This window comes from Cervus canadensis, chromosome 2 (assembly GCF_019320065.1).
Source record: "Cervus canadensis isolate Bull #8, Minnesota chromosome 2, ASM1932006v1, whole genome shotgun sequence".
Taxonomy (NCBI): domain Eukaryota; kingdom Metazoa; phylum Chordata; class Mammalia; order Artiodactyla; family Cervidae; genus Cervus; species Cervus canadensis.
This window is the reverse complement of record NC_057387.1, coordinates 29,665,253-29,687,519: the sequence shown is the minus strand read 5'-3', so window position 1 is coordinate 29,687,519 and position 22,267 is coordinate 29,665,253. Positions and strand designations below refer to the sequence as shown.

Sequence of the window (22,267 nt, the reverse complement as noted above, 5' to 3'; positions counted from 1 at the left end):
ACACAGGGAGTCATCAGATGTTAGAGTGAGAAGGAAGCTTAGAGCCCCGTGACTCTAGCTCCCTTACACTGCAGATGGGGAGAATAAGCCTAGCTCTAAAGAGTCAGTCTGGCTCCCTCTTTCTGCTTCAGCCACCTGCGCCTTCCTGAGCCGACCTGGGACCAGAATTCCTAGCCCAGCCTCGGCTGCTCCCTCAGACACTCTTTCCTCCTCTTGCCTGTTTCTCTACAACGTCTGACCTGTGATCCTGTCCACCCGGGCTTGCCCTCTGCCTGCTGGCCTAGGGCCACCTGCCATCCTGGTTGCCACAAAAATCCTGTCCTCATGTCTGTGAACCGGTTTGACAGCCGAGGTGAGGCTGGGAGTGGGAAGGATCGTGGAGCTTCTACTCCCAGGCCATGCCTCCATCTGTAGCATCCGCTCTGGGAAGCATTTACTCACAAGGCATGACTTCTTCCTCCGGTATGGCCAAGAAGCCACTGAAGCCATGAGCATCTAGCTCTCCCGGCGTATGAATCTGACCTGCCACACCTGCCTGTGGAGGAGACTGCAGCTGAATATTTGGGGACAGACACCTCCTTCCCCTGCTCCTCCTGCCCACCTGAACTCAGACCCATAGCTCTCCCAGGAAGGGGCTTCTGTATTCTCCAAAGACTTCCCCATCTCCCTTCTTTTTTTTTTTTTTTCTTCAGCTAAGACAGCAAAAGAGATGATTTATTGTACACGTTACATTCAGCCACAACTGAGAAGAGAACTAGTCCATAGTTATCACAGGTCCAGGGCAAAGGATCAAAAGGGACGGCTTTGATACGAGCAAGGTAGGTCTCTCAAAGGTGGTCAAGGCGATCAGAATGGCCATAGATGTTCCAGATCCATTGAGAAGTTCTAGATAGTAGGCATGCAGTCCACAATTTGTACCAGCGTCCCTGGCCTCTGGCTTCCCTTGTTTCTGCTTCTGTGGCTTCCATGGGTGTACAAGTTTACTTGGACCTCTGCCTCATCTTTCTTCTTTTGCGCTTCAGCCTGCGCATTCGCTTCTTCCTCCACTTCGCTCTCATGGCACAGAGGTTTCTCAAAAGATGGCGCTAAGGCCGAGAGCCCCATCTCCCTTCTTATAGTGGCCACCCCCAACCCCCAGCCCACCTAACCCAAATCAAAACCTCTCAAGACCATTAGGGCCTCAGGGCAGACAGGGTGTCCTTGGGGTGGCAGACTGGTGGCCACAGCACACAGGCCCCTTCTTCATCCCCAGTGTTTTCTCCTCTCCCAAGTCTTGGTGAGTCAGCACCACAGGGCCACACACAAGGCTCCTATTCAGCGCTCATTTTCCTTCTGCTCTGACTTAGATCTTGGCATCTCTCTCTCTCCCCCTCTCATTCTCTATGTGAGCCTTATTCTCAGCATGGGAAAGCTCTGCTCCCTGCCCTGTGTCTCTTCCATTTCTTCAAATACCGCCCCCTCCCCCCCAACACACACACCCACATTCCTCATCCTCACCTTCTGGGAGTTGTCAGTCCCAGCTGGGTACCAACATGAGGTAGAACAAAGTAGAAATGTTAAACTATTAAATCCTCATTCACATATTTTTAACGGGTGTTTGTTGTTGCTGGCTCTATGCAGACCCTGAGCCACACTGAGGAGATACACGCGCACGCGCACAGACACACACACACACACACACACACACACACACAAATCCCCTGGACATTTGCTGTGCCTGCCTGTCACTGACACAGCCTATGTTTATTAAGCACTGACTCTTTGTGAAGCCTCATGCTAAAGGCTGGAATTTACACTCTGATGAGGGAACAAGCCTTGCCCATGGGACATCCCAGGGCACTGCCAGGCAGCAAGTTCCCCAAATGGGTGGTGGGGCCTCAAGTGCCTAAGGAAGTTCAGGATTTAAATAAACAGAAGGCAGAGGGATACAGGGTTGTACTGATAGCAGTAGATGTATAGGTATGTAGGACCTAGGTATGGGAAGATAGGAGCAGCAGGAAAAGTTCAGAACAAGGATTTGCCATCCTCTGTGTAACCTTGAGCAAGAATTAACATTGCTAGCCTTTATTTCAGCATCACTGTAATGAAGCTATGAGAAACTTCCTTTGAGGTTTTCTGACAACTAAGTGAGATAAAGCGCGAAAGTACGTAGGGCATGGTGAGTGCAGGCAGATTATCTGCAACCGTTGGGGTATGGATTTCCTTGCTGGCTCAGACAGTAAAGCGTCTGCCTACAATGCGGGGAGGCCCAGGTTGGATCCCTGGGAGATCCTCTGGAGAAGGAAATGGCAACCCACTCCAGTACTCTTGCCTGGAAAATCCCATAGACGGAGGAGCCTGGTAGGCTACAGTCCATGGGGTCACAAAGAGTTGGACACGACTGAGCAACCGGCGAAAGGGCCTAGAAGGCAAGCTGAGAGGTTGCCACGGGCAGCCTGGCTCTTCATCGGGAAGCTGAATCGCTAGCGCCCCCTGGTGTTTCAGACGCTAAGATTCTCGCTGCACCCAAGTCTGGCCGCACACCCACTTCCCTAGGAAAGGAGGGGTCAGCGGTCTGGAAGCGACCCTTCCGACTGGCTGGCGTGGGCAGGGTTGTGTCCCTTCCCCACATGCGCGCCCTGCCGCCTCCTGCAGCTCAATCACCAGTCCCCGCCTTAGGCGTGGAAGCCCAAATTCCTAGAAGGGTAGCCAACAACAGAAATTGCCTCCTAGGGCTGCTGTGTGCCTTAACTGAGAAACTCTTTAAGACTCCAAAACAGTTAAGGCATAAGAAAGCACTCGAAAGGGCTCGGTAGTAAAGAACCTGCTTGCCCATGCAGGCGACGCGAGTTTGATCCCTAGGTAAGGAAGATCCCCTAGAGAAGGCAATGGTAACCCACTCCAGTATTCTTGCCTGGAAAATCCCATGGACAGAGGAGCTTGGCAGGTTACAGTCCATGGGGTTGCAAAAGAGGTGGACACAACTTAGCGACCCACAACACACAAAGCACTCAGAAAGGAAAGTTCCCAGTATTATGTAGCTCCTAATGGTACATATACACATGTTAGTTGCTCAGTCATGTGTTACTCCATGAGACCCCATGGACTGTAGCCCACCAGGTTCCTCTGTCCACAGGATTCTCCAGGCAGAAATACTGGAGTGGGCTGCCAGTCCCTTCTCCAGGGGATCGTGCCCACCCAGGGATGGAATCTGGGTCTCCTGCATTGTGGGCAGACTCTTTACAATCTGCGTGACCAAGGTGGCTCCTAATAGTAGGTGATCTCCTACTCCTAATTACCTCCTAATAATACTAATAATACCTCCTAATAGTAGGTGATCCATAACTATTTGTTACACAGGGGTCAGGATGACTCTATCAATACATATTTGTATATTCATTTGTCCATTTAATTATGCTTCAGAAATGTCTTGCTCCTCTATACAGTTTATGCTGGGGATGGGTGGGGGGAAATAAACCTTATTAAGGCAAACAAATGCGCAAGAGCCAGCACTCTGTGGGAGGAAAACAAAGAGATTTCATTTGTTCAAACATCTACCACTAGCTCCTACTAGGTAGAACTCACTGACTTAGGCACTGGGATAGAGAAATAATGACGTTTACAAGGCCTTAGGGGTTTAAAATGATGGTGGGAGAGACAGTAAAACATGGTATCATGCGGACTATGATAAAAATAGGAAGCCGCTCTCAAGTCTTTCCAGAGGGACCACATTCCATGGAATGTGTATCTCGCGGGGCCTCTCACCTTCTGAGATAGCACACGCTCTTCTACGGAGTGTGTCTCTCAGTAAATCTATGTCTTACCTCTCACTTCGCCTCTTGCCGAATTTCTTCTGTATGAGAAATAAAGAATCTGAACTTCAGGAAGTCCTGACGCTGGTTTCACTTGCTCCTAGAGTGCTGACCCTGCCACTGGCTGGCACTTCAGACCTGCACTCTTGTGAAATGCTCTGCTCAACACTTCAGCTCCGTGGCCCAGGTGCAGGGACGCCTCCCACCACACATACACCATGATGCAAGATGGCGGCAGGAGGCCACGTGCAGAGACGTGCACCCCGGCACTGCGAGATCTCCAGTGGGTTCTGGGAGAGCCCAGCTGCACCAGACTTGCGAGAACTCTCCCCTCTCTCCTGACAAGATCCTTATAAATCAGCCCTGCTGAGGGCCTTTCAGGAAGATCTTGTACCCAGGAGCACTAGCTCACAACTCTCCATTCTTTGCTCAAAGAATAAAGCTTGAAAAATAAATAAAATAAAAATACGATAGGCTGTATTGACACAATTAATCCCCAGGGGAGTCAGGAATGGACTCATAGAGGAAATGACACTTGTCCTGGTCTTGAAGGAGGGGTAGCTGCTCCCAGGAGAAGTCAGTGAAGAGTATCCCAGGTAATGAGAACAACATACGCAATGCACCAAGTTGCCAGCCTGCATGGTGGGAACTCTGGAGTAGAAGTGCGGATCTGGAAAAGTAAATGAGTTCAGGAAAAGGCAAGATCTGCCAAGGGAAAGAATTTCGACTCTGGGATTTCCCTGGTGACTCAGACGGTAAAGCATCTGCCTACAGTGCAGGAGACCCAGGTTGGATCTCTGAGTCAGAAAGATACTCTGGAGAAGGAAATGGCAACCCACTCCAGTACTCTTGCCCAGAAAATCCGTTGGATGGAGGAGCCTGGTAGGTTACAGTCTATGGGGTCGAAAAGAGTCAGACACAACTGAGCGACTTCGCTTCACTTTGGTCAGCCACAGGGAGCCTGAACTGAAGCAGCATCTTGAGCAGAGGCAGATTTACCATGAAGTTAAGCTTCAAGGACTATCATTGGTACAGCCCCCTCCAGACCTAGAGAGCCCAAGCAATGTGTTCATATGGTCAAATGTTTTTATAAAATTTGCTAAAGTAAGATATTTTAATTGTAGTCAGTTAAGACTGCTGTCTCTTTTTACTCTGGCATCTATATCACACTTTCCTGTATATTGGGTAATCTTGGAGTGGTGATCAAAGCATTTTGGGAATTCAGCTAAAGGTAAGTTGAATAACGGGTTATGTTTGAGTAAAATATATTTATGTGGTTTGCAGTCACTTTCATGTATGGTTGAGTTTTTGCTAGTTATCCCAGTGCAGGAATGGCTTCCAGGAGTGGTCTTATCACTGTGCTTCCTCACCTTGCAGGCATAATGACATGAAGGAGGAGCATCAAAGGTTATATTGCTGTGGGTCTCCCACGTTGTCGGCAGATTCTTTCCCGTCTGTGCCACCAGGAAAGCCCATATCTTATAGCACCTGACTCTAAAAGTAAAATCTGAAATGGAGGACAATGTTTTAAATGTATGAAGTCAGAGTTGGTCTCTAGAAAATTCCTCCAGTTATTGGATATGTAAAATTATAGATGGGCAATTAGTATCTCATCAATGCTAGTCAAAACAAAATTTCCCTTTTGTCAGGAAAATATTCAATAATGCAGTATATACAACTAAAAATACATCATAAATATGAAGATATAATTAGAGTATGGAAACAAAATTTGTTTTTTAAATTTTTAGAGAATTCTGCTTCTGACCAAGATGGAATAATAGCAACTATTAATTATTTTCCATCTAAAACAACTAAACACTGGGCAAAACATATCAAACAATAATTTTCAAGAGATTGGCTATCAGGCGACAAAGAATAGAGATGGAAAACAAATGAAGTGAGTCCTCTGATTGACTGAGCAGTGAAAAGGGGATCAAGGTATGCCTGGCAATCTCCCTAAGTAGAGGAGATGAAGCTGATCGCTGGGAGAGAAGATAAGACAGCTGCAATGAGAGGGATGTCCAGAGATCTTCAAAGGCTTTCTCTGGATCTTCAACTGAGTACTAATCAATATATGGATGTGAGGAAAGGACCAAAAGCCAATGAGAGAACCACCCAAAGGATCAGAGAGAACAATACTCAGAGCTCTGAAGAGACTGTGAGTAGTTTTTGTTCTCACTAACCAGAATGACAAATCTCATAATTCATGAAACACGAGATAGAGTATTCAATTAGAAGGTTTTCGTCTCTATAGTGGGCCAAAATTAGCCCTAGACTAAATGTTGTTCTGCTCCTGCCTTAAAAATTTACAAGAAAGACTCAAAAGGGTAAACTATTTCTAAACAACTATGTCCCAGAACAAAGCTCAAGAATTTGTATAGGAAAGCAAAAATACCTGCACCCAAAAAGCTAAAATCACAATAAAAAAGCATCTAATCAAAAATTACCAGGCACACAAAGAAACATAAAAATTCGGACCATAACTAAGAGAAAAAACAATCAACTGGAAATTAATCAAAAATGACATGATGGTAGCCCTGGTAGTCCTGTGATTTGGACTCTGAGCTTCCACAGCAAAGGGCACAGTTTCAGTCCCTGGTCAGGGAACTAAGATCCCGCATGCTGCAAGATGCAGCCAAAAAAATCTGGGCTTCCATGGTGGCTCAGTGATACAGAATCTGCCTGCCAGTGCAGGAGATGCAGGAGACATGGGTTCAGTCTCTGGGTCGGGAAGGTCCCCTGGAGAAGGGAATGACAACCCAATCCAATATTCTTGCCTGGATAATCTCATGGACAGAGAAACCCAGCAGGCTGGCTTCGCAGCCTGCTGCAAACCAAAGTCCATGGGGTTGCAAAGAGTCAGACACAACTGAGTGAACACACTTATCATATGAAACAGCTATTATTACTGTATTCCTTATGTTTAAGAAGACAGAGGAAAGATTGAGTTTGTTAATTTGAGACATGAAAGATAAAGAAAAGGCCTACCTCAAACTTCTAGAAATGAAAACCACACTATCTAAGATGAAAAAAAAAAAAAACACTAGATGGTAGTAATAGCAGATTACACACTATGGAAGAAATACTTGGAAAAAATAGCAATAAAAAATTAATAATGAAACATAAAACATAAAAAAAGATTTTTAACAATGAACAGAACATTAATGTGTTTTGGTACAAATTAAAGTTACATAATATAAATGTAATTGAAGTCCCTGAAGGAAAATATTTTAACAAATAATAGCCAATTTTTTTCAAATATGGTAAAAATGAGAAACCCCAAGCACAGGATACATGAAGGAAACTACACACAAGAACATCATATCAAATTGTTTAAAACAAAGAAAAAATCTTCAAAACAAGGAGAAGGAAAAGACCATATTCTATGCAGATGAACAAGGATAAGAATTACAGCAGAATTCTCTTTGATAACAATACAATCCTGAAGACAGTGGAGTGATAGCTTTAGAGTACTGAGGAAAAAACTGTCAACCTAGAATTCTATACCTGGTTAAAAAAAAAATACCTTTCAAAACAAAGGCAAAATAAGAGACTTTTCTCAAATATGCACAATCTGAAAGAACTCATCACCAGCAAATCTGCAATACAGAAATACAAATTCCTTTAGCTATACAAGGCAAAAGGGAATGAAGAGCACTAGAAATGGTAACTATGTGGGTAAATTTGAAATATTCTTCTTCTTATTCTTTAAATCTCTTTAAAATTTATAACAATGCATTGTAGGGTTTGTAAAACATGCAGAAGTAAAATGTATAACAGCAATAGCACAAAGACTGAGAGGAGAAAGTAGGATTCTTATATGATGTGTGAATCAGTACGATACATGGAGGAAGTACGTGATAAGTTAAAGCAATCTCTAAGATTGCTTTATATGATGTGTGAATCAGTACGATACATGGAGGAAGTACGTGATAAGTTAAAGCAATCTCTAAGAAGCAAAACAAGATGAACGAGATAAAAATGGAATCATAGCAACTGGAGAGACACTGCGCTGACAAGATCAGTCATGGAGGTACGGGCACAGATGCTGCTCGGCATGTGGGACATCAGAACCATGCAAGCCCTAGACTTCCATTACCAATGGTCTCAGTCCCAGGGGATCAGAAAATTTCCACCCCACCGAGGATGTCATCCAGAACTTTGGGCCTTTGGAAAGGGAGAACAGGCTGAAGAGGAAGGATAAATCCAAACCAAGACTAAAGGACAACTGACGGCCGTGAAGAACACCGTGAAGATGAGATCACTCATCATATAAAGGAGACTGAGCAGCACAAGCAAGGAATAAAGAGACTAAAACATGACGATGATGATGAGGAAGAATACACAGTTCCCCACAAAAGGGCTACACATCACTGCCCACTTCTATGTAGACATAGTTCTGGTCTCATTAATATCTTTCTCTGTGCTGCCAACAGATTATAATAACTTGTCATCAGCGGGAAAAAAGGTAATTATAAAAAATAGCCCAAAAAGAAAAAGGGGAGAGGAGAGAGAAGAAGAGATGATAGACAAATAGTAAGATTGTTGATTGAAAACCAACCATCTCAACAACCACATGAAATGGAAATGATCTAAACAATCTAATTAAAGGAAGAGATTGCCTATAAAAAAGCAAGACCCAAATATATGCTGCCTACAAGAAATCCGCTTTATACACAGACAAAAATAAGGTAAATTGTTACAGAAGTCTCCAACCAAATGGAGCACAATCCATGTTTTACTTTTAGTGCACACAGAACATATATTATGATAGACCATTAAAATGTCTCAATGCGTTTAAAAGAATTTAAATCACACAGAGCATATTTTCTGACTATGATGGAATTAAATTAGAAGTTAATAACAGAGGGAGTTCCTTGGTGAACTAATGGTTAGGATTCTGGGATTTCACTGCCGTGTCTGGGTTCAGTCCCTGGTTGGGGAACTGAGATCCCACGTGCCAGGCAGCATGGCAAAAATAATAATAATAATAACAGAAAGATCTCTGGAGAATCCCCAAATATTTGGAAGATAACACAATTCTAAATAACCCATAGGTCAATAAGGAAATCCGAGAAAATTAGAAAATATTTGTACATAAATGAGAATGAAAACACAACATATCAATTCTTGTGGGATACAGATAAGGCAGTATGTAGAGAGAAATTTATAATATTAAATGTCTACATTTTAAAAAAGGATTCAAGTCAGTTAAGTAGAAATACATAAGCAGAGGAAAAGGAATCACAGAAATCAATGAAATGGAAAACAAAAACAATAGAGAAAAATCAATGAAACCAAAAGCTGGTTCTTTAAGATCAATAAATTGACAAAACTCTAACCAGAGTAATTAGGAATAAAACAGAAAAGACACAAATGGCTAACGTCAGGAAAGAGAGATGCCATCATTACAGACTGCACAGATTTTAAAAGGAGAATAAGGAATATTACAAATTTTATATCAATAAATTTAATAACATATGAAATGACCAAATTTCTTGAAAGACACAAATTAGACACAAATTACGTAAAGAAGAAATAGGTAACCTGAACAGCTCCACACCTATGAATGAAACTGATTTCTTAGTTTAAAGCTTTTCTTCAAAAGAAACTCAAGGCCCAGATAGTTTCATTTATGAATCCTACAAACATTTAAAGAGACAAAATACTAATTGTACAGAAATTTCTCCAAAATATTGATGAGATAAACCACTTTCCAACTCATTCTACGAGACCAAGCAATAACATGACAAAGAAAGCTACAAACCAACTTCCGTCATGAACAAACATTCAAAAAAAACTTAATAAAATTTTATCAAATCAAATCTAATAGTGTATAAAAATATAATACATAATAACCAAACAACCATAATGAGGTGTATCTCAGAAATGTAAGATTGGTTTAACATTTGAAAACCAAACAATGTAATTCACCATATTAACAGTTCAAAAAATAAAAACTATATGATCAATGTCAATATTCCCAGGTGGTACAATTCTGGTGATAACTGATTCCACCAATGAAAGAATTTCCTGATCAACATCATTGAAGATTACTTAAAATTTTCAAAGGCTTATGAGCCCAAGTTTGTTGCTGAATATATTTATTGAATGTATCTTCTGGAAACGTAAGTTTAATACAGTTTACTCTCAATGAAAAAAACAGATTTTTGAAATGTATCTGTTGTATTGATAATTATAAATAAATAAATCCAATGTCTCATGCAATTGGTTACTCTTTAAATGTAATCATGTCAAAGCATTTGGTTTTGAGGAAAATAAATGCAGATTTTTAGTGAAAAATAGATTCAGAAAAAAGCATCTAACAAAACCCAACACCCATTTGAGATAAAAACTCAGCAAACTAGAAATAGAAGGGAACTTCCTTAATCTAATAGTGGACATCCAAGAAAAAACCTACAACTTACATCAAATTTAATCATAAAAGACTAAATACTTTTCCCCAAGATTAGGAATATGTCTAGACCTTTAGGCTCAGGTGGTAAAGAATCTGCCTGTGATGAGGGAGACCTGGGTTCAATCCCTGGGTCAGGAGAAGGAATAGGCTACCCACTCCAGTATTCTTGCTTGGAGAATTCCATGGACAGAGGAGCCTGGTGGGCTATAGTCCATGTGGTCGCAAAGAATCAGACACAACTGAGTGACTAACATTTTCACTTTCACTTTTTCAAGATTAGGAATAGGGCAAGAGTGCCTCCGTTTACCACTTTTCTATTCAAATATTATATTGGAGGAATTAGCCAGTACAGTAAAGCAAGAAAAAGACATAAATGCATTCAACTTAGAAGGGAAGAAGTAAAACTGTATTTATTTGTAGAAAACGTAATTGTCTAAGTAGAAAATCTAATGAATTCTATTTTTTTTTTAAAAGTTACCAGAGGGACTTTCCTGGTGGTCCAGTGGTTAAGACTCTGTGCTTCCACTGAAGCGGGTATGAGTTTGATCCCTGGTAAGGAAATTTAGATCCGACATGACGTGCAATCCCACTCCCTAAAAAGCTACCAGAACTAATCAGTGAATTTAGCAAGATTACAAAATAGATCATTTGTCTTCATACTAGCAATGGAGATAGTAATGAATAAATAGTACCATTTATAATAGCATCAACAATATGAAATACTTAAGGATAAATCTGACCAAAAAATGTGCAATACTCACACACTGAAAATGACAAAACATTGTTGGGAGAAACTGAAAAAGAAATCGAAGACATATGATTCCCTGTATTTGTTGCAGCATTAGTTACAATAGCCAAATACTGTATGATCTCACTTATATGTGGAATCTAAAATCAAAACTAATGAATAAACACGAGAAAACTGAAACAGAGTCACCGGTACAGAGAACAAATGGGTGGTTGCCAGAGGGGAGAGGAATGGGGGAAGGGGAGAAATAGGTGAGGGAGATTAAGAGGCATCAACGTTCAGTTACAACATAAACAAGTGTGGATATGAAACATACAGTTGGGAATATAGTCAGTAATTATGCCATATCTTTATATGGTGACAGATGCTAACTAGACTCACCATGGTGACCATTTTCCAATGCATAGAAATACTGAATCACTGTGTTGTGCACCAGGAGCTAATACAGTATTGTAGGTCAGCTGTACTTCAAAAGCAAACAAACAGATCCATAGAAAGAGAGATCAGACTTGTGGCTACCAGATGGGGATGGTGGAAGGAATTAGATCAGGTGGTAAAAAGGTACAAACTTCCAATAAATACTAGGGGTGTAATATACAACATAATAAATTAATACTGTGGTATGTTATATATGCAAGTTGTTTACAGAGTAAGTACTAAGAGGTCTCATCACTAGGAAAAATTTTTTTTCTCTATTTCTTTAATTTTGTGTCTGTATGAGATGATGGATGCTCATTAAACTTACTGTGGTAATCATTTCATGATGTATGTAAGTCAAATCATTATGCTGTACACCTTAAACTTATACAATGCTATATGCCAATTATATCTCAATGAAACTGGAATTTTTATATGTAGTGTGAAATATGGATCAAATTTGGGCTTCCCAGGTGAAACTAGTGGTAAAGAACCTGCCTGCCAATGCAGGACATGTAAGAGACGCAGGTTCGATTCCTGGGTTGGGAAAATCGCCCGGAGGAGGGCATGGCAACCTACTCCAATATTCTTGCCTGGAGAATCCCATGGACAGCGGAGCCTGGTGGGCTACAGTCCATGGGGTCACAAAGAGTCAGACATGACTGAGTGGCTAACACTTTCACTTCTTTTTCATCCAAGTCTGGAGCCAACGGGCTGCTGGGTGGGGGCAGGTCCCAGCACTAATAAGCTAGGAGAATTCCAAAATGGTGCTTGCCAACTCCAGTGTCCTTGTAACAGAATGAGCTCCCCAAAACACCTGCCACAGTGTCCGCGTCCCCAGAGTGAGCTCCAGTTCCCTCCTGCCTCTCCAGGAGGGAGGCTCAGCAGGAAGCTCTCCAAGACCAGCAAGTGTGTCTAACTCAGGCTTCTTCCAAATGACCACTTCTGCTCTTGGTCTCAGAGTGTGTGAGACATTGTGTGTGCTCTTTAAGAGAGAATTCTCTGTTACCCGCTGACTCTCCCCAAAGCAAGCCCCACTGACATTCAAAGCCAAATGTTCCAGGGGGTTCATCTTCCCAGTGGAGGACCCCCAGGCTGAGGAGCCTGATACTGTGCTTGGACCCCTCATTCCTTAGAGAGAAACTCTGCAGTTGTGATTATCTTCCTACTTGTGGGTCACCAACCTGGGGGTGTGGGTCTTGACTATACTGTGTCTCTGCCCCTTTTACCCACCTGGTTGTGGTTCCCTCTTTATACCTTTAGTTGCAGAAGATTTTTTTTGCCAGTCTTCAGGTCGTTCTCATCAACGGTTGTTCTGTAAATAGTTTTAATTTTGGTATGCCCAGAGGAAGAGGTGAGCTTAGGGTCTTCCTACTTTACCATCTGGTCTACACCCCTCAGAGCATTTTTAACAACACCTGCCCTGGGGAGAAACTGTTTCACTTGAGCCTAAACTATTGGTGTTTTTTGAAGCCTAACTGAACAGAGGAAAGGGAAATATGCATGCAGGAAAAATGGATAGAACTGCAAAGAGAAATAGATGGAGATGGATCCACCATTACGGAAGACTTCAAACACCTCTCTACCAGAAAATGGCCAAATCTAGCAGGCAGAAAATCAGTAAGAATATAACTGAATTCAGCCTGCAGTCAGACTCTTCTCCCCAGATGTCTGCCTTTATCACACTGCTCCATCATTAATAACCTTCATTAGTTTCCCACTGCCTGAATGGTGACACAGAAACTCCTGAGCATATCCAGTGGGGGTTTCTCCGATAGCTCAGGGAAGAGGGTCTAAGGACTGCTAGAGGGTAGAGGCTCTGGGAACAGAACAGCATATGGGAGAGACATTGAAAGAAAACCACATAATAAAATCTGAAGCACAAAAGTATGCAAGATGACTCAAAAAATGACAGTGGTATCTGGGTCATTTGGGAGACTGAAGCCCAAAAACTATTTGTCTAGTGGACCAACAATGCTCATTATTTGGGTGACAGGATGGCAGCCTTTGTGGTTTGCATAGCATTCTGTGGATGGAAACATCTCTACTGAAACTGAATGCCCCAAACCTAATTTCTGAAGTCAGGAATCTGCCCTCAAGGTGTATCCCTTGTCCAATTGGGTATTTTGGCCTGACTATGGCAATGAGAGAAATCAAAGTGGATATCAAACTTACTAAATCGCAGACTGTTATCATTCACAGTGGAAACTCAGGCTGATATGCAGGGGCAAGAGGGAGACTTCATCAGAAAGAAAGAGCTCTGATTCTGGAATAATCTACAGTCATCCAACAACCATTTACTATGCATTTGGTATTTTAGGGTTTGTGACACTTAGCTGTCTAGGAAAAATGAGAGAGGCAACTGTCCCACTACTCAATGATTCTGCACCATGGGATGGGAGCACAGTGTTCTGCACATTAACTTCACAGGTACAATGACCAGAGGAATGATGTGATCATGCTGATGTGGACTGTGAAGGGTCGAAAGGGTAGATGATTGAGGGTGAGGGGAAGACAAGGGTATAGTGACAAATGTGACCAGAGAACTCAACAGAGATGTTTCAAAGCTAGGGATTTTTAATTGGGAATCTAGAATCACAGTAATGGATGAAATCACTATGGTGGCAAAGAGGTTCATAATAATACTAAGATGTTATTTGACCTTCTCACACTCATTCTTTCTTGAGTGTACAGTGGAGTTTTCCAGAGGCTATAAGACATGCAATATCACAACTGCTTGAATGTAGAAGCAAATATGAGAATCCTGCTATTAAGCCAGATCTTAAAGACAGTTGCAGAAATGTTACATAATACCATTCTTCTAACTGTTTTTGTTTTGAAAATTATATTGGGTTGGCCCCAAAGTTCATTCGGGTTTTTCCGTAACATCTTATGGAAAATCCCAAATGAAATTTTTGGCCAACCCAATAGTTATTTTTCATAAAAACATGACATTAATATTAGCAAGTATTGGGTTTATTATTAATTTTAAATTAATTAAAATATATAAATATTGCAATCATTTAAAATAAACTTTATTTTTAGAAGTTTTATAGTTGTAGAAAAATTACAAAGATAGTACAGAGTGCCCATATACCTCACACTCAGATTCCCCTATTATTAACATCTTACATTACAAATGTGTGATGCATTTGTCAAAATTAATGAACTAGTATCAACACATTATTATTATTTACTCAAAATCCATACCTTATACCTTATTAAAATTTCTTCAGTTTTCCCCTAATGTCCTTTATTTTTTCCAGGATCCCAACCAGGATACAACATTAAACTTTGTTGTCATGACTTCTTAGGTACATCTTGGCCATGACAGTTTGTTGGATGTTCCTTGGTTTTTGTTTGTTTGTTTACATTTTTTGGCCATGAGACATGTGGAATTTTAGTTCCCCTTCAAAGGATGGAACTTCCCTGCCCCCTGCATTGGAAGCTGGAGGTCTTAACCACTAGACCACCAGGGAAGTCTGGGAAACTTTCCCTGTTTCTGAATGACCTTGACAGCTGAGGAGTACTTACTGGTCAGGTATGTCGTAGAATGTCCCTCTGATGGAATTGGTCTGATGTTTTTCTTAGAAAGTATGGGGACTTCCCTGGTGGTCCAGTGGCTAAAACTCTGCGCTCCCAATGCAGGGGGCCCGGGTTCCATCCCTGGTCAGAGAACTAGATCTCACACCACATGCTGCAACTAAAGATCCCACATGCCAAATAAATAAATAAACAAGAAAGTGTGGGTTATGGGGAGGAAAACCACAGAGGTGGTGTCATTTTCATCACATGTATCAAGGATACAACTCACAACACAACTTATCACTGTTGATGCCGACCTTGGTACCTGACTGAGGTTCCTCGGGTTTCTCCACTGTAAAGCTACTCCCTCCTCCACGCCCTGTCCCCTAACCCCACACCCCCTCTTTTTTTGTTCTGTACTCTGGAAGGAAGTCACAACCTGCAGCCCACACATAGGAATGGGGAGTTATACTTCACCTCCTTAAAGTGAAAAAAGTGAAAGTGTTAGTCGCTCAGTCCTATCCCAGTCTTTGCCACCACATGGACTGTAGCCCACCAGGCTCCTCTCTCCATGGAATTCTCCAGGCAAGAATACTGGAGTGTGTTGCTATTTCATTCTCCAGGGGATCTTCCCAACCCAGGGATGGAACCTGTGTCTCCTGAATTGCAGGCAGATTCTTTACCATCTTAGCCACCAGGGACACCACCTCCCTTAAGGAAGCAAAGTGAATTATTTGGAATTCTTCTGTGCGGGAGATCTGTCTCTTCTCCCAATATATTTATTTATTCAGTCATTTATTTATATCAGCACGGACTCATCCATATTTATTTTATACTTTGGGATATAATCTAAAACTATTCTGTTGCTCAAATTATCCCGCTTTGGCCACTGGTGAAAGTCGCTCAGTCATGTCCATGGACCATATACAGTCCATGGAATTCTCCAGGCCATAATACTGGAGTGGATAGCCGTTCCCTTCTCCAGGGGAATCGTCCTGGGAATCCAGGGATCCAAACCGGGTCTCCCTCATTGCAGGCGGATTCTTTAGCAACTGAGACGCAAGTGAAACACTTGGCCACTGGGATCACCTTCAATTTGGCTCTTGCGTTCATTTTAATTTTTAATACGCATAGATAGAACTCACATAAATAAAAACTCTTTGGGGTGCTGGATAATTTTGAAGAGTGTAAAGGGATGCTGAGACTCAAAAGGTTTCAAAGAAACACTTTTCTAATGGACCCCCGCCTGACCCCAGCACCGAGGTGTGGGCACGGTTCTTCCTTAGGAAGAGGCTGCAGCCGAGGCCGAGGCAAAGCAGGCCACGCTCCCCGCACCCATGGGGCACCCACTTCTCCGTGCCACCCAGCCCCGCCTAAGGTTTTCTTCCAGTCTGAAACGCACGAGTCTCCACGGAGGCGAAACTCACGCCACCACGCCTTTCCAGAAGACGCCACTGCGGGGCGCACGGCTCCCAGAATGAGTCACCCACCCGAGAGTCAGGAAGGGGCTGCATCTTGGCTCCGGCTCAGTATTTTCCTCCGCGGAGCCCGCGCCCTGGCCTGGCCTGATGGCTCTCATCTCCGCGCCGGGCTGTGTTGGCGCGTCCTCCTGGGCCACATCGGGCGTGCAGGTGTGGCGCCCGCGGAAAAGAGCGCGCCTGCGGCACCGGCTGGGCGCGCAAGGAGGAGCGGGCCGGATCTCCAAACCTCCAAAGCGCACCCGCTAGGTTCTCCACCTACCCCATCCCCGCTGAAAGCAGCCGGACAGCTCCCGGGGCCGCGGCCCTACCGGCCGCCCTCCCCTCGCCGGCCAGGCTGGCTGCGCGTGGCTGGCAGACCCTTTCCTCGGCAAGCGCACACGAGAGACAGAGATAAACGGCTGCAGCTGGAGACCAGACTAATTGATACAATAAGTTCTATAATTGCCTCGAGAATAAGGTAATGATTTGGCAGAGGGAATGCTTTGATCTTATCAGCCAAGAAAGACCTCTCCAAATGAAATTTCAGAGAGGGGGCTGGAGGCCTCTGACTTCAAGTGTGAAATCCAAGGACTACCTGCTTGCCTCCCCTCCTCCCCCATACACCCTGCTCCCTGCCCAGACACCCAGACTTCCCCAGAAAGGATGGAAAGACCCTTCTCAGAAAATGACTGGAGAAGAATATGTATGTGTAGAAGGGGTGGGTTCTGGGCTGTTCAGGAACAGGGGATGGCTGGAATTATTTCTCAAGCCCTAGAGAGGCTGTAAAAGAAAAAAGAGATGGGGGCAGGGAAGAAGAGGAACCGACTGGGATTATGAAAACCCTGATTTGGTTCAAGCCAGATGAGGTTTCTTATACAATGAGGGCTTAATTTGGGCTTTTCAGGCAGGAGGGAGTAACAGAAGTAGGAGAACCTTGGTTCTGCATTCTCCAAGAATCTGCGCGTGTGCAAGAACACGAACACACACACACACACACACACACACACACACACTCTTGCTCTTCGCTGTGGGTGTCCCTGCCTGGCAGAGGCCCCAGCACAAAGAGGATTAGAGAGATGAGCTAATCTGGTTTGTATCCCAGACATGGCCCCAGAAAGGGCCTTGTCTACCCTGATGTTCAAGAGGGTGAAGAAGTGAGGGATCTGCTGGGGGCCTCTGGGGGCCTGCTGGCTGACAGGATCTGAGGCGGCTGGAGTCCTAACTTCAGGGCGAAGTTTAGATAGCAGAGAGGCAGAACCCTCAGAAGACAGGATGGGCCGTGCTACAAGAAACCAGAGATAAAGGCAGAAAGATAAAGGCTGACAGGGGAACTAGATATCTACTGACCAGTGAGGAAACTGAGGCCCGGAGTGGCCAAGTGGCTTACAGAGTCTTGCATATTGTTGAGCTGGCGGGGAAATCTCTGATTTCTTTCAGTGCTCTTGGCATTGACTATGTTGGAGGGACTGCAGAAGAACGTGCGAAGCAGAGGGCAAGAGAGAGACAGACACAAAGAGAAATAAAGATACACACCGAGAAAAACAGAGAGGAACGCAGACACAGAGCGAAAGAGAGAATCAGAAAAGACATAGTAAGAGAGATGAGGCAAGTGAAAGAAGATTAAGAAAGAGACAGTTATACAGATTCTTAGAAAGATGGAGAGACAGAGATATGAAGAGATGAGTGATAGAGATTGGTAGGGAGACAGCTTCCGGCAGAAGAGGGAAGACTGTTAGATATAGACACACAGACAAATGAAGACAAACACCAAGAGGAACAGACACAGTGACAGAAGTATGAGCCAGAGAGAGACAGACCCAGAGAGATGGAGGCTCAGAAAAGAGGCTGGGAGAGAGAGGCAGAGTGAACCGAGGAAGGCAGAGTGGGAGGGAGGCAGAGAGCGGGCTCTGCAAATTGTTCTACTGGAAGCAAATCTCACTTCCAGATTGTTCTGGGGCCCAGAACAGGTGGTTGGGTGAGAAAGAGAGCTCAGTGTAGCCTATCTGATCCAGGGAGATGGGGGCGGGAGGCGATGTGGGACCACCCTCCCTTGGGGTTAGGCTGGTCAGTGACCACCCAGGATCCCAGCAGCACACCCAGTGGCCTCACACAGAACCTGGGCCACCCGCCCAGGATGGCCGTCAGCCCGCCCACCGCCTGGCTCCAGTCTGATTACAGCCAAAGTGCTAAAAGGCTCCAGCCGCCCCCCATGGCCTGCCCCGGCTCCGCCTCCCCAGGCCTCCTCTTCCCCCTTCTCCCTTAGCTCTCTCTTTGCCTTTCTCCAGGCCCCCTAGAGGAGCTGTCTACTCCCCTGTTTGATCACTGGCTGGGAAGAAGAGGGTCTCTAGCCCTGTCCCACCAAGCCCCCTTCCCTGGTTTGGGGCTGGATGCTCCTTCCTCCAAAGCCCTCTTGGCCTGGCCTCTTTGAGACATGTTCCATGCCTCGCCTGGGAGCTCATAAATACCAAGGAGAGGCCGGGTCAGGCTGTGTACAAAGCATAGATCCCCACCCCACACCCCTTAATAGCCCCTGGGTTCTTCCCAAGCTCCCCACTCTTCCCCAGACACCTGCCTGGGGTGGCGGAGAGAAAGAAATGGGAGTGTGTGGGGGGGTGCACCAGGGGCCTGGGTGAACCTGGCCCCATTTCAAATGAGATTTGCCTAGGTTTGCAAAGAAATCTCAGGAAAGGCGTCTCAGGGCCCCTTGTGCAAGCAGCAGGCTCAGGAATTCCTTGACTCCTATCCAAACCTCCCCCCAACCCCTTCTCGGCCTTTCTCTCTGCTCATTACCATCCACACCACCTCCCACCCACAGGGAAAGAGAGAAGGTCATCGCCAAAGGGGCCCAGGGAAGGGGGGCCTTTAAGGGGGGCAGGCCTGGGTGGAGAAAGAGCTGTTTACTCACACCCTAGCTCCCCTTAGCTCATCTCCTCTCCCATCCAAGGGCCAGTCAAAATTTAAAATCATTCAGCCACACACAGCTGAGAATAGTGGCTACTCACTTAGCTCTGAGTGGCCCCCTGAGGGAAGTGGAGCAGGGGGTAAGGTCCAGGGGTGAGGGAGACCCTCTTCTATGGGGCACTCCCTGTAGAGAGGGCAGGAGGCTCTGGTGCACCTTGATGGAGGAGGAAAGTTTGGCTCTGCCAGTCTGGTGGAACCAGGCCGGTAGGAGGCCCCAGGGAATCTAGAGGCCTGGGGGAAGGGGAGGTCAGCAGTGAAAGCCCAGCATCCAAGGCCTCAGATGACTTTATTGTGTTTGCATGAAAATACCCTGGGGGTAAGACCCTTTCACTCCTTCAGTGTCATTTAGGAGGCCCTGGCCAGGCTGGGCACAGCAGGACCTCAGTGAGTGACCTGACTCCAAGCAGGACCCTGCAGAGCAGAACTTGACTCTCAAGCCGGTGACTCCTCCCCTGGCTCCCAGTTTGGCGGAGTAGGGATGGGGGTGGGAGGGAGAAGCAGGTCAGGCGCTAGCCTGAGCCTCTGGCCTTGACCCTCTGCCTGGAAGCCCCACAACAGGCCCTTGCGTGAGGAGCTGAGCTCTCCAGTAGAGTCTAGGACCTTGAGACTGGAAGTTTATTTTGAGATTTGAACTGCAAAGTGGCAGATCCCAGAAAACCTCTTCTCTGACTCCGTATTTGTTCTCTAGTTAAGTGGCTGAGTGCAGCTCTTGCAGTCAGCTGGCTCCTGCAGCCTGGGGTTCCTCCTGGGGAGTTAGGGGCTCAGAGGGGAGGGGGGACAAGAAGGAGCGAAGCCCCATCCTGGTTGTCCACTCTAGGGCAGAGGTAGCCTGTAAGCATTGGGGAAAAGTCTTGTCCCCTCACCCACTTCCCTCCCTCTTGGAGCTGCTGATGTTTCTGGGGCCCCCCTCAGTTCAGCAATATGCTTTAATAGTTGAGCATCTATGTTGTGCCAAGACACGGTCCCACTTGACTATGAAGACAGCTGAAGCCAAAGAAGGGGCCTCGTAAGTGAATTTGGGGCCCATGTGGGCGAGTCCACCCAAGGTTAGGGCTGATGTGGTCATCTCCAGTTCCCCACCCCACAACCTCAGGCCCATATGTAGAAATAAACACAAGGCCAGAGTCACACCCAGGCCTCCGCACACAGGGGAGTCTAGGAGAGGCTGCCAGAGCTCGCAGAGCTTGCAGACTGCTGCCCAGCATCAGGGTGGGGCTGGGCTGGGAGGAGGTGAAAGAACGGTGGAAGGAAAGGGGTCTGGACAGGAAAGAGCCTGGGCCTACTCCTCTTTCACCTGCCCCTCTCAGGGAAGCTCAGTATAGAGTTGGCTGCTTTTCGGGGAAACAGAAGGATGGACTGGAGCTTCCCAGACAGAGAGAGAAGAGAGGGGAAGGGTCCCGTTGGCAGGGAAGAATGTGGCTAGCATGCTAACATGGTCTCTGTATTCACCCCTCGCTCACTCCCATCCAATTCCTGTCCAGCCCCCATTTCCTACCTCCCCCAAGGGTGGGCACCTTCTCTGTTGCATGAGGCTTTGAATGTCCCCTTAATGGGGCCTACCCTGAACAACTCTTGTTTCCCCCTCTACTTATCACTTTCTAACATGCCATATGTTTTACTTATGATGTTTACTGGTTATTGTCGATCTTCTTCCAGTATAAGTGAAACTCCATACAGGCAGACGTTGTCCATTTTGCTTTGTTTCACTGATGTGCCTAGCACAGTCTGGCACATGGTAGGGAATAAATATTTGTTGAATTAATGAACTCACTCCGCCCCCTGCCACAGAAAGTGAGGTGAAGGGGTGAGAGATGGGGAGAGGGGATAAAGGTCTCCCTGAGCCCTTCTCCCGCATGTCTGCCTCTGGGACGCCTGCAGCCTCTCTGCAGCCAGCTGCGCCCTGTCGGCTCACACTCCGGAGTCTCTAACATCGACCCCCCTTCCCCCCCAACCAAGAACTGACAATGAGTTTGGGGTTGAAGGGGCTGGGCAGTTTCCAGCGCGTTGTTTACACCAGGGCTTTATAGTTTAGATAAATCACGGGGAGAGGCATGAAAGACACCTGGGAAAGAGGGGCTAGGCAGGAGAAACTGAGGCTGGAGAAGCCGCTGGGGCCAGACCCCAGGTGTACTCTGGAAGTCGGGAAGATCCAGGGTTTTTCAAAAAGAATTTTTAGGTCTCAGTAAGGGCCACCCTGTCTCCAGAAGCTCTACCTGCCGACCTAAGAAGTGAGGAGGGAAGAAGGGGGTCAGTTTCTACAGCTGCCAGCCCCCCAAACCCTTCACAATTTACCACGCCTCCAGGCTGCTGGGGGGCTGGCGGGGGGCGGGGCGGGGGGAGGAAGGAGGGGAGCAGTGGGGAGGAGGAAGGGTGGAAAGGCGAAGGAGAGAAATGGCTCCGGGGCTCCCACTCTCTCAGCAGGACCCCCACCCTGGCCTCTGGTTCGGGAAAGCCGCCCAGCTGTTTCTGATTCTCTCGTTCTCGCAGCTCCGCCCGAAGGGGTGGGGGACCGAAGTTTCGGGAGAGCTGGGAGAGACTGAGCTGCGCTGAACCCGGGCAGCACAGAGCTAGGGGTTCGCGTCCGGCCCGCTGGTGTGCTTCTTGGCTTTGGTCATCGCCGGCCGGCAGGCGGGATCTGGGTCTAAACGGGGTGTGGGGGTTTGCGGGGGAACCCACGTCTAAACGCTGTGTGTGTGTACCAGGGGCAGCGGGTCGTAGACGAAAGAAGCCCCTACCTGAGGTCGGCTGCTGGTGGCGCCCGCGTTGGCGGGAAAGGGAATCAAGATTCTCCCGCAACTCCCCGCGGCAGAGATTCTACCCATTTCACAGAAGCGCAAGAACCGAGGGAGAACCCGAGGAACCAAGGACCAGAGGACCAAGAACCAGAGGACCAAGTCCTCTGTGGCTCACTCCAGGGTCACTGTAGGTTAGATGACTGTAGGGGAAA

The 22,267-nt window shown here is 45.9% G+C and overlaps 1 long non-coding RNA gene across 1 annotated transcript; it reads right to left on the bottom strand.

Moving 5' to 3' along the window:
- Nucleotides 1-798: 798 nt before the first annotated feature.
- Nucleotides 799-22,216, bottom strand: LOC122436533. Its single transcript, XR_006268036.1, has 4 exons — nt 22,204-22,216; nt 21,412-21,416; nt 6,102-6,109; nt 799-1,104 (listed from the first exon to the last, which is right to left on the bottom strand). It is a non-coding gene; the product is annotated as an uncharacterized LOC122436533 (long non-coding RNA).
- Nucleotides 22,217-22,267: the final 51 nt, after the last annotated feature.